This window comes from Equus przewalskii, chromosome 1 (genome assembly GCF_037783145.1).
Source record: "Equus przewalskii isolate Varuska chromosome 1, EquPr2, whole genome shotgun sequence".
Classification (NCBI taxonomy): Eukaryota; Metazoa; Chordata; class Mammalia; order Perissodactyla; family Equidae; genus Equus; species Equus przewalskii.
The window spans coordinates 156,595,420-156,608,435 of NC_091831.1; the positions used below are offsets into that span (position 1 = coordinate 156,595,420).

At 36.0% G+C, this 13,016-nt stretch overlaps 1 pseudogene; it reads right to left on the reverse strand.

The window, feature by feature from the left end:
• Positions 1-11,140: 11,140 nt before the first annotated feature.
• Positions 11,141-12,086, reverse strand: LOC103542661 (olfactory receptor 4K15-like; annotated as a pseudogene).
• Between the last annotated feature and the right edge of the window lie 930 nt (positions 12,087-13,016).

The window sequence follows — 13,016 nt, forward strand, 5'->3', positions numbered from 1 at the left end:
AGACAGTCAGACAGCTAGTAACAGTTGTAAAATCTTAGTGGGGATTTGAAATCAGATAATAAAAATCATATTTAACATTTACTAAGCACCAGCAAAGTGCCAGGCACTGTTCTAAGCACTTTATGTATACTAATTGAAACTTCCCATAATATTACATGGTAAACATACTTATAAATTCCATTTTACAAGAAGAAATCAGAGTCACAGAGATGCTAAGTAACTTTCTTAGAGTTACATAACTAGCAAGTCAATAGAAAGTCAATATGCTAGAATTGTACCCAGACCTTTGCTTCCAGAGCTCTCTCTCAAACACTACATTATACAGTTTTACATCTGAATGATCTGAAACCCATACCATTTGCATGATGCTACAATTGGAAAGCTCCTCAATATATGTCCTTGATTCTATTCTTTCCACCTACTGGGAAAGATGGGTGATTCAGTTAAGCCACGGTTTCTCAACCTTGGCACTATTGAACCTTGGCATTGGATAATTCCTTGTTCGGGAGGACTGTCCTGGGTACTGTAAGATGTTTAGTAGCATCCCTGGCCTTACCCACTAGAAGCCAGTAGCACTTTCCAATTGTGTCCCAATTGGGACAACTGAAATGTTTCTAGACATTGCCAAATGTCCAGTGGAGTCGGGGGCAGAATCACCTAAGGTTGAGAAACACTGAGTAAAGCCCTCTTTAGCTGGCATTTTCAGTCTCTCCCTCTTTCATGTTACCGTTTCATCTATTGACAAAGTACTCACTCTCACTCATCAGAAAAATAAGAAAGATAAAACAAATAAACGAAACTCTCCAAATTTTTTCTACCCTCTTTAGTTGTGCTTTTTTCTTAAATTCTCCTTTCTCTTACAGGAAACTTCCTGAAGGATACCTATATGTTTCCCCTTTTCTTTTTTCTTCCACCTATTCGGACCTTAACACACTCGAATATGCCTTTTGCTCCCACGGTCAGGGAAAGTTTTTTAGCAAATTTCCTCGAAGATCTGCTTCTGATAGCTAATTTTGTCATACTCTTAAGTGAAACAATTCCTGGTTTTCCTCTCGGATTTTTTAATATTGTCTCTCTTCATCCATACACTGCCCCTCACAAGTAGATTTCCACTTAGGACCTAGCCTCTAGATTTGCAAATTTGTTTCATCTCCTTCTGCACATATTGTACTTTTTTTTTTTTTTATCTCCTACTCTACACCCTTATTAGTCTCTCTTCTTCTCTCCTCCTTGTTCTCCCTCTTCCTTTGGCATGCCATTCACCTCTCTGGCATTATTATCACCTATGTCTGATCATCTCTAATTTTCCAACACCATTTCTCACCACACTCCAGTATTCCAGAAACTGTCATGTTTCTGACAGTTTTATGGATGTGAATATTGCATAGCCGTTCCAGACCTCAGTTCACAATTTTTCTCCTCAATTCTGCTCTTTTTTCCTTTAAACTTTATTATATAACTGTCACTATTATTCTTCCAGGTTGTAAACCTTACTTTTTCCTGGACCTCACTCTCCCACTTGTAACACCCCATCACTCCTTGAAGTAAAAATTAGGTATTAAATTTAAAGTCCTCAGCATGACAGCCAAGAATATATGTTCTGGTTTTACCTATACCATACACTATTCTCTGGCCCAAACCAGACTATTCAAAATTTATTAAGCTGGTAAACACTTCCTATTCATTTTCTCATGCTCTTCACAGATGATCTATTCCATGGCAATTGCCATCTCCTCCAAAAGCCTTCTCAGAGGCTTAAGTTGAAATTTCTCTTTTTCCGAATGTTGCTGTAGCTCTTTGCTTACACAAGTATTATATGCTCTCCCAAGGCAAGAGTTTTTGTGCGCATATTATTTCCTTACCACATTGAGAGCTCCTTGAATTCTTGTGTTTCTCATGTATCATTCCTGGGATTTGGTATGGAGATGTGCATGCAATAGATTCTCCACAAATGTGCTTTAGTGCAAATTAGATACATTTCACCTTATATCTGTCATTTACTCAATATTTCTGCCTTCTAATCTTCTTGTGCAGAGGGCTTACCAGCGAATGGCCTTGAGCTCTGCAAACCATAAACCACTACATAAACTTCATTTCTACATGGAATAGAATATTTCTTCTCATTGGTAGTACAAGCTCATACTTAAGTCATTAAAACTGGTACCAATAATCAAACCAGCAAATGGAAAGTGAATAAAATAACCCTTTTGAATTGAGCATAGAAAAAATTGTTTTTATGTTATATTGGAAATAAATTATATTGTGTTTGCTAAGTTTTAAAAAAGTGATATAAATAATGAGAGTCTTAAAAAAGAAATTTACACTCTGTACTTCTATAGAATTAAATAAATCCTGTCTGATCCGCTTTAAAAACAGAGTAAGTAAAATAAATCATTAATGCAAAGATATACAACTACAAACTAATAACCTGAGTTTTGTATTAAACATTCCTAGGATTTTCTTTATATATTTACTACATAGGCATGCATCCACAAAGAAATATATATCCTTGATTTGCATGTTTATTTAATTTCTTTAGAGGATATGTAAGAGTGTCACATAGATTTTTCTAAGTACAATTAGTTTGTCATAATCTCCCCAACAATACTTCATCTTCTTACATAATTTCTCACAAATTCTCCCAATCATGCTAAGACACATGAACATCCTCATCTTGACTCACTTTCATTTACTTCTAATACATTCTCCCCGTTTGTGGATTCTCTTTAAGGCACAAGATAGTAATTGAATACATAACTGGATACAATATATTTTTAATGTACATCTTTTTCAGATATAACCTACCTGACATAATGCATATCAGAGACATAAACTGAATTCTTCAAATTTCTATTGTGGGGTTATTCTCTTCCAAATAGTGATATTTATAGATGCCCTTTTCTTTTGTCAAATTGGAGTAGTAGCATTGTTTTATCTAAGTGACCAATTGAAGCTTTGGAGATTTAGTAATAGATAGCCAAAGTTCATCTTCCAGTGGGGATTATTAATACCTTTCACTACATAATCCCATTGGAAAAAAGTAAATAACATCCCATATTGTTGACAATTACACTGAGGACCATGGGACCATAGGAGAAAGAGGGAGGGTTATTCAGCTCTTGAGCAGTAGATGAAGTAAAGTATCTTCTGTGAGTTCTACACAACTGAACCTGCTACTCCAGGGAAAATGTGTGGAAAAGTACATTCTCTGACTTAAATGCGAAATGCTTTCACTTGGGAATGGAAGGACATGCTGTGTCCTTGCTACTTGAGCACCTGGTGATTTGGAGGAACTTAGAGGACATGGATTCTTGTTCTCAGTTCCATCAATAACTAATACATTATTGGATAAATCACTTAAATCTCTGAGCCTCAGTTTACCCTTGTGTAAAATAATTTTTAATACATCAAGTACACTGAAAACAAAAACTGTTAAATCAATATCTTTGTATACAATATTCAACTTTGCCAAATTTGTAATTTTTTTATTTTTAATTTTTATTTTTATTAAGAATAAAACATTGTGAAGGGTAGCAGAATATGCCACCCCCAAATAAGCCACTTTGGCATAAGGATCATTTTGAACTGAAGGCTATTGAGACGTGGATCCAAGAAGAGCTGTCTACTCTCCCTCGATCTGTCTAAAAGAAGACACAAATTTTTGTAAAGGTGTCACCTCACCCATTCCCTCTCTACCACAAAGGACAGAAGTTAATTACCTGAGACAACTCTAGATCCTTATCAGGCCAGAGATGGCACCAAGGAATCCATATAACCAACTTTTCTAACTAACCTTTATCTTCTGTTAGGTCTCCCCTATATCTACCTTCACACAGCTTGCAGTCCTGGAAACTCCATCATTTTCCTTTGTCTTGTCACTTCTCTAAAAATGTATTGTTCTTTTGCTAAGATTCAATATAAGCCCAAATTCTAATCACTCCTTTGAGTTACTCATCTCTGGAGGCTCCCTTGTGTATGAGTGATGCACATCATCATAAACTTCTGTTTGTTTTTCTCTTGTTAATCTGTCTGGTTAGTTTAATTCACAGGAAACCAGCCAATAGGTCTAAGATGGGTAAAGGTAAAAAAGATTTTTTCCTCTCCTACAATTGTTAGTTGAAGCATCTTATATAACAGCCCAAACCAGTTTTTCAGATTTAACTCAATAATCTGAGTTTGGTATTTAACATTCCCATGATTTTTTTAAATAGCATTACTATATAGGGATATATCCACAGAGAAATATACAGTCTGAATTTGCAAGTTTATTTAATTCTTTTGCAAGTTGTTATTTTCCACTCAATAATTTGGGACAGTTATAGATAGTGACATACATAGTGTTAGTTCTTTCATTTTAATGCTGTAGTTCTTTCATTGTATGAATGTATTGCTTATTTGTCCATTTTTCATGAATAGACATACAGGTTGTTTCCTATTCTTGCTATTATAAACAATGTTAAAATGAACATCTGTGTGAATAAATATGTGCTAGACAAAAATTAACTCAAAATGGATTAAAGACTTGAATGTAAGACCTGAAACCATGAAACTTCTACAAGAAAACATAGGCAGCATGCTCTTTGACATCTGTCTCAACAGCATATTTTTAAGTACCATGTCTGACTGGGCAAAGGAAACAAAAGAAAAAATAAACAAATGAGACTACATCAAACTAAAAAGCTTCTGCATAGCAAAGGAAATCAACAACAAAATGAAAAGACAACCTAACAATTAAGAGAATATATTTGCAAACCATATATCAGATAAGAGGTTAATATCCAAAATATACAAAGAACTCATATGTCTCAACAACAAAAAAACCAACAACCCAATTAAAAAATAAGTTCTCCAAAGAAGATACATGGATGGCCAACAGGTACATAAAAACATGTTCAACGTCATTAATTATCAAGGAAATGCAAATCAAAACTACAATGAGATGTCACCTCACTCTGGTCAGAATGGCTATAATTAACAAGACAGGAAACAACAAGTGTTGGAGAGGATGTGGGGAGAAGGGAACCCTCGTACACTGCTGGTGGGAATGTAAACTTGTGCAGCCACTATGGAAAACAGTATGGAGTTTCCTCAGAAAATTAAGAATAGATCTACCATATGATCCAGCTATTCCACTGCTGGGTATTTATCCAAAGAAGTAGAAAACACAAATGCATAAAGATACATGCACCGCTATGTTCTTCGCAGCCTTATTCACAATAGCCAAGACTTGGAAGCAACCTAGGAGCCCATCAAGGGATGAATGGATAAAGAAGATGTGAGATATATGCACAATGGAATACTGCTCAGCCATAAGAAATGATGAAATTCAGACATTTGTGACAACGTGATGGACCTTGAGGGGATTATGCTAAATGAGATAAGTCAGAGGAAGTCAAATACCATATGACCTCACTCATAAGTAGAAGACAAAAACAACGACAAACAAACACACAGCAAGAGAGATTGGATTGGTAGTTGCCAGAGGGGAAGGGGGGAGGGAAGAGGGCAAAAGGGGTGATTAGGCACACATGTGTGGTGATGGATTATAATTAGCCTTTGGGTGGTGAACATGATGTAATCTACACAGGATTTGAAATATATTATGATATGCATATGAAAGTTATATATCGTTATAATCCAATGTTACTGCTATAAAAACAAAAATTAAACAACAATAAAGTAAGTACTAAAAGTTCTCCAGAATGTATTCCTAGGAGAGTAATTGCTTAGTCATAAGGAACACAAATCTTCAACACTACTAGATATTTCTAAATTATTCCACAAAATGGTTTAACAAGTTTGCACTTAGTTTCGGTTATCAATTTATTGCTTCTCAGCTTTAAGTGCAGCCTTCATTGTGTTCAGCAATGAACAATGAAATTCCTTTAAGGATATCTCCTTTAAGGTGAACACAACGTTAAGCTTTCACTAGAGGCACACAGCGGGAGGGAGAGACTCTCCTAGTGGTTCAGGCGTGGGCTGGGGTCAGCAGTGTGGATGTGAGGACATCCAATGGAACCTGCCCCAGACATGGACCCAAAACATGGTCCAACATGAGACCTTGTAGCCACAGGTGGTGATAACTTTCCACAGTCCTCTCCCCACAGAAACCAGGGACCCTACATTCTGAAGCATTTCTGCCCATGCCAGCACCTAAACTCCCTTTGCACACTTAATCCATCAGTTGCTGATCACCTGCTCCCTGGCCAACACAAAGGGTGGCCTATTGCTTGTCCAGCAATTTAAGACCAGTTCCAGCCTGGCCAAATCATTCACCTGTGAGGTGAACCGAACTCCTCTAGTGAATTTGAATCCATTTCAAGATCGTCCTTCCTTGGGTATTCTCCCTCTGCCATAGGGCATCATATAGAGTTTCCTTATATCTTAGTTACTCTTTTATTTTAGTTAATATGTCTTTATACTAAACTTTTAAACCTGTTTTGTGGGGTCTGTCTTACAACTGAACTCAGATGGCTACGCACTTCTACCAACTGTGTATAAAAGCTCCAGTTGTTCTACACGCTTGTCAACACTTGATGACATAAAATACACTGACTTCTACCAACTAAGCACATGCTCAAAGGTATACTCTTGTAACTCCTCTCATAAGTTATTACACACTTAAATTTCTTCTGTGGAATACCTGTTTTTAACAGTGTCATAAACTGTTAATAATGGTCTTCCTTGTTCTCAGAATGCAGGTCAACTCTGTTCAGTCAGGAGTATACCCATCTACAGGAAATAAATTGTAACGTGTCTAAATTGATTATGCAACATCTTTCTCCACATGTTCATTAGATCCACTTTATTGTGTTTCAATTGTTCCATAGATTTAGCAAATTTTGCTGCTTGACATTATTTTTTAAATCTCTGATGATCATTGTGGGATTTCCCACTTTTTCCTTGTAATTCACTTTATACATTTTGAGGCTATGTCATTGAGTTTATACAAGTTTGGGAGGGTAATATAATTCTGGAGCACATTTCCTTTAGCAATATATTCTCATTAAATTTTTTCCTAATAACATATTCTGCACTAAAATACCTTTGGTTGATATTAGTAAGCCTGATGTGCCTACATCAGCTGTCTTTTGTTAGTGATTTTCTGGTATATTTTTCTCTCTCTTTTTTTTCAACTTTCTATTACCAGATGATTTAGTATGATTAAAAAATAAAAGTTTATCTTCAAAAATAAAAGCTGGTGAATTAAATCTCACTCTTCAATTCTCCCCTCCTCACTGTCTCTTTCTCTCTCTCTTACTTGTATTTATTTTTACTATCTTATGCTTTGCTTTTACTATGTTTCTTTTCTTCCTCATTCTCGTCTTCTATTAAATGGACTGAGTTTTGTCTCACTTTTATTTTCTTTGCTAGTTTGGAAATCATATATTCTATTTTTATTTTAAAATGTGGCTGCCCTCACAGTTTTAAAATGCATACATAACATAAGGCAAAATTAATCAATATCTTTATCCCCCCGCCAAAAAAATACAAGGCCTTAGGGCTCTTTAACACCATCCCTCCCCTCGCAGCTGAGCTAACACAAAAGACTGTGTTGTCAAGTCTAACTACCATGAATCCAAGAACTTACCCAGTATCATTCTTTACCAATACTTTCAAAAACATGGGCCATCGAGAGGCACAGACAAAGCAGGGAGAGGTCTAGAACGTCACAAACAGATTCTTAGGTCTTTCCTTCCACATCTCACAGCCTCTCTTTGGCCTAGGATAACAAATGAGGTCACCAAATGAAGTTTTGCAAAATTACCTGACACAGCAGCAGGGTATTTATTTTATGAAATAGCTCTATTTTATACCCCATGCTTAGGGAGCTGTGCCTCATAAACACATAGTTACTCGATTTACAAACTATAAGCAATGGTTTATCAGAAGCATCCTTTTTTTTTTTTTTTTTTTTTTTTTTGGTGAGAAAGATTGTCACTGAATTAACATCTGTGCCAATCTTCCTCTATTTGGTATGTGGGATGCTGCCACAACATGGCTTGATGAGTGGTGTGTAGGTTCACGTCCCGGATCTGAAATTGTAAACCCAGGGCTGCCAAAACAGAGTGCGTAAAGTTAACCACTACGCTACCAGGCCAGCCTGAGGCATCCTATTTTAAGACTGAATCTTATTTAAACTTTCTATTTAGCTGGCTTTTTTTTCACATTGTTCTGACAAATGAAAACAGAGGAAACAGTGCCTTGTCACTGCCAGGCAGAAGTAGAAGTCCAGTTTCCCAACTCTGCTTCTGTCAACACCCAACAATAGGTAAGGAGGCTTTTAGTACTGTTGGGTGGGAGTGAGAGGTCTGGCTGCTCACTAGGCCTCTGTTGATACTTCCCTGACTGGATGGGGTAGGAGAACCTTGTTACTGCTACCCACTTACACCATGGGAGGAGGTGCTGATTATGGTCTCACAAACATGGAAGCTCTGGCTCCCTACTTGGCCTTCTCTGACACTAACTCAGGAGTGTCGGGGCAGTGGGGTACTTGTTACAACTTGTCTGGAGATAGATGTCTCAGCTATCCACTTGGCCTTTGTTGGTATTAGTGAGGTGGGACCAAAGAATTTTTTTGTGGTGTTTGGTTGAAGTAGAGACATTTTCTAAAAGTTTTCTGTCTTGCCAGACTTCCCTTTTCCTGTTCCTTTGGCTAGAAAGAACAGGTCTTTGTTGGGGCTTTTTCTTGTCTGCTCTCATTACTGTTTCTGAGTTGTTGGCTTCTTCAGTCAGTCATGTTGTGTCATTCCTTGGGTCCCCATCCAGTCTACCTTCTTCTCTCCAACTCTCAGAGTGTTATAATGTTTTTTTCTATATACATATAATGTACAATGGTTGTAATTATATGTGGCAGGAAGAATACAGAAAATTAGTCTACTCTTCTCAGGAGCAGAAGTCACTTGCTTTTCTTTTACGATAGTAATATTTTATCCATTTTTATTTGCTTAGTATATTTAGTTATTTGGAACATATTTGATCTACAATACATTTCCAATAGATTTATTGCTGATTCAAGAGGGGAGAGGGAAGTTAGCCTACTGTTTATTTTGTCTGCTGACTCTCATTCATTTTGGATAAGCTCCTCATGTGTTTCACGAGTTTGATTGTGAACTCAGGTTCAACAGAACTTCACGTGTCTAAATCCTGTGTAGCCAGATTAAGGATGTGACCCTTCAGACAGGTTCTGTTCTTGCTTTTCCAAATTTCAATAGCTTGGGTTCCTGATAGCTTATGTTGATTTTTTCAGGTTAAAACTCTTCTGACCATGCAGAGAGTATAAAGTCAAACTCCAAACCCACATGTGGGCAATCCCATGATTTTAATTTCCAAGATGAAGCAATTTTTCTATTCATATGCTAGGCCAGTGAGGATATTTTGGCCTCTTTCTTATGCTCTTCAGTACCCTCTTCTAGTCCATGTCTTTACTTAGAGTCCCAGATCCAAGAGATCCAACCCTGCCTCATACTTTTTCACAGATTCCCCAATGACCAAGCTCTTCCCATCATTTTCATTCATGACTTGCAATCACTTCCCATAGACTTTCCTCTCCCAAGAGTTCCACTACTTCAGACACCATGAGGTCATTTGTTTATTTCAGAGAACATATCCAGAATTCATAAGTAGTTTTATACAAAAGGTTTTAGATTACGTAAATTTCAGTATTTTCAGCAATAGAGGTATAATCTTATTTTTCTAGTCCACAGATATTTTGCAGGGATCAAATGAGATGATATATAATGATACAATTTATGTTACAGTATGATTATTGAATATCTGTTTGGCTTTATCATCACCATCATCATATAACACAGTCCTGTAATAGTTTTCTTTTAATTCTATATTTTAGAAAAGAATCAACAGAGTCTTACAAAATGGTAATGAAAGAAAAATTGACTCAAAAATTGTTGGAAACATAATTGATATTAAATTTCTATTCCATACTACCATTTCTTCCACACTATTTCAAAAACATAACTTGCTTTCGATGAGTGGTTTTTCTTTCCAACACTAGAAGTCAGAAGTTGAAGTTAGTTGTATTATTTCTTCTACTTCCTGATTATGAATGTGCTCAACTCACTAAGTTCTACGACATGGCTCTCAGTTTTCTAATTGGTGAAAGAGGAGTTAGACTATGAGTAAGAATTAAATATTAAACTTAAGTGTGAAAATGTAGCCTTCTTCTTCTGAAAGTCAAAACAATAATTTTATACTTTTAGAAAGCTTTGAAAAAATGTGTTCTGAATTATGTTTTTATTGGTTGGTGTAGATTAGAGAGCATGACCTGGCGGTTGGCAAGATAATAAATACATAGGGAAAAAACACATGTTTAGTACTGTTGGTGAAAACCATCTACATATATAATGGAGAGATATCCACTTTTGTATGTAGTCATTGAACCACTAACTTTGAGTGTCAATTCTGAACTTTAATTTAATACACAGATATAAAGAAACCTTAATTGTGGGCTCAAGTTTTAGCATTTGCTGTATGGTTAATGTAAATATATTAATCTATGTGGTTTCTGAGTTCAGATAATGAGTTCAGCAACATAATCTATTTGCTTCTTGGTCCCTACTTTTGTATAGTTTGTAGCAAGAGTTTAACTTGGAAGAAATATCATCCCTATAATCTAAAAAAATCTCAATTTACTTAGTTCCTTAGTTCAGAGAGAAATAATTTGAATAGCAAGGAATATAAGTGTGTGTTTGTATATATTTAGAGAGTGTGAGAGACAGAGAGAATGAGGTCTATAATCAGAAGACTTATTCTGTTAACTAAAACTGGTAATAAAATGGTAAAATTTATGACAATATCCACCTCTAATTTGTGATACCAGATAAGATGATGACTGGAAAATAACTGCAAATTAATCACTATTCTAAAATTTAAAATATTTAAATATCTCACATTACTTTTGTATTTTGTACATTTATGAAGTTGATTGGAATAAGTATGAATTTGATAGACATATTTTATAGGAAAAGAAAAGATTTGTATTACTATAAATAACTTTAGTCTGAATCAAATAAGAATTATTTCACAAGCAAATGACAAAGAGGACAATTCTCCTGTTATCTAAGTTGGGTTGCTTGCTGTTATAAAAGCAAATACTATAAAAAGGAAGAGCTGTTATTTATCATAAGGGAGATCTGGGAGACTGTCAGGAACTCACTTGTCGACTCCTTAGTTTTTGCATTGCTGATATTACCTCCTTATTTCTTAACGTATAGATCAAGGGGTTTAAGCGAGGTGTGAAAAGAGTATAAAATATTGAAAGAACATTATCCACTAGGAGGTCACTAAAAGTCCAGGCATAAATGAAGATGCAGGGCCCAAAGAAGAGGGTCACCACAGTGATGTGGGCAGTCAATGTGGCCCTTGGTTTGGCCATACTCCCTGAGGAATGCTGTTGCACAGTGACCCAGATGACCATGTAGGAGGTCAGCAAGAGCACAAAGGAGCTCATGGCCAATAGACCACTTTGAAAGCATCAGTACCTCAAGAGTAACGGTATCCATGCAGGCAAGTTTGATAACCAGGGGAGGGTCACAGAAAAAACTTTCAATTTTATTGGGACCACAGAATGGAAGGCTTACTGTGAAGACCAACTGAATTACTGAATGCACAACTCCAATGAGCCAGGAGCCCACCACGAGGCTTGTGCACTTGCTCACACTCATGATCGTTGTATAATGCAAAGGTCTACATATGGCTACATATCTATCATATGCCAGAGCCACAAGGAGCATCATTTCATCACCAGCAAAGACATGCAGAAAGAATATCTGGGCCATGCGGCCCTCAAAAGAGATGATTTTATTGTCCCTAAGGAAGTCAACAATCATTTTGGGTGTGGCAAAGGTGGATAGACACACATCAATGCAGGAGAGGTTACTGAGGAGGAGTACATGGGTGTATGTAGAGCAAGCTCAGAGATGACCATAAGCACAATGAGGAGGTTCCCCACGACAACGGATAAATAGAAAAATGTAAAAAATGCAAACTAGTAAAGTGGTAGTGTGAGAACTTGAGAGATTGTGCAATACAAATTCAGTCACTCTTGAATTATTTCCTTGGTCCATGATTTCAAATTTCTGAAATGAGATCAGCAATGTTCCTGTAAAGTGATGTGGAAATAACATCATAGGATTGTGAGAGTAAATGAGCAAAGCCAAGCCTAGTATCAAATTCCACTCAACATACTTATGTACATTAGATCCTCATTAGCATACAAAATACACATTGCACGCAGTCATTTATTTTGCAATGACTCTATAACCTTGACTTTCATCTCTGCATCCCAGCATGATAGCTAGATTCCAAAAATACAAGTTTCTGCATCATTCCCACAACTTTAAATTTCCTGATAAATAGGAAATTTGAGCTCTAGAGTCATACTGACAGGTTTCAAATGCTATCTCTCGTAATTCTTAGTGATATGACCTTGAGCAAGTTAATTAGACTCTCTGTGCTTTCATTTTTACATCCGTGAATTGGGGGAAATAATAGTATGTGGCCCACAGGATTTTTGTAAGGATTAAAAGAGTTATAATAGGTGAAATATTTGGAACAGTACCTGGCCCATAATAGATATTCAATGGATGTTAGGTACTATGCCTTTTTTCCACCTACGATGAAAATATTTGCATGTGTAAATTAACATAGTATTTAAAATATCAAAATATATACTTATCCTACTTAAGAGAATGGCTATTTCATGTGCTTTAATGGCATCTGTAATATTTGAGTTAACAATTACTATCACATTTTCATCTTTCTAATTTGACAGTTCCTAATTTAGACTCTTTATAAATGCGTAATGGCTTTTCTTCACCAGTGACTCTGAATTTGTCTGAATTTAATAAATTTAATTTTTGTGCTTTTCATTAATTATCAAGTACAAAAAAGGATACCATATTTGCTAATATTATCAATCTATCTTCCCTATCAATGTATGTAAACACATTTTAAGATTCTGAAGGAAGAAATCATAGTCATTCTATGATTTTTTT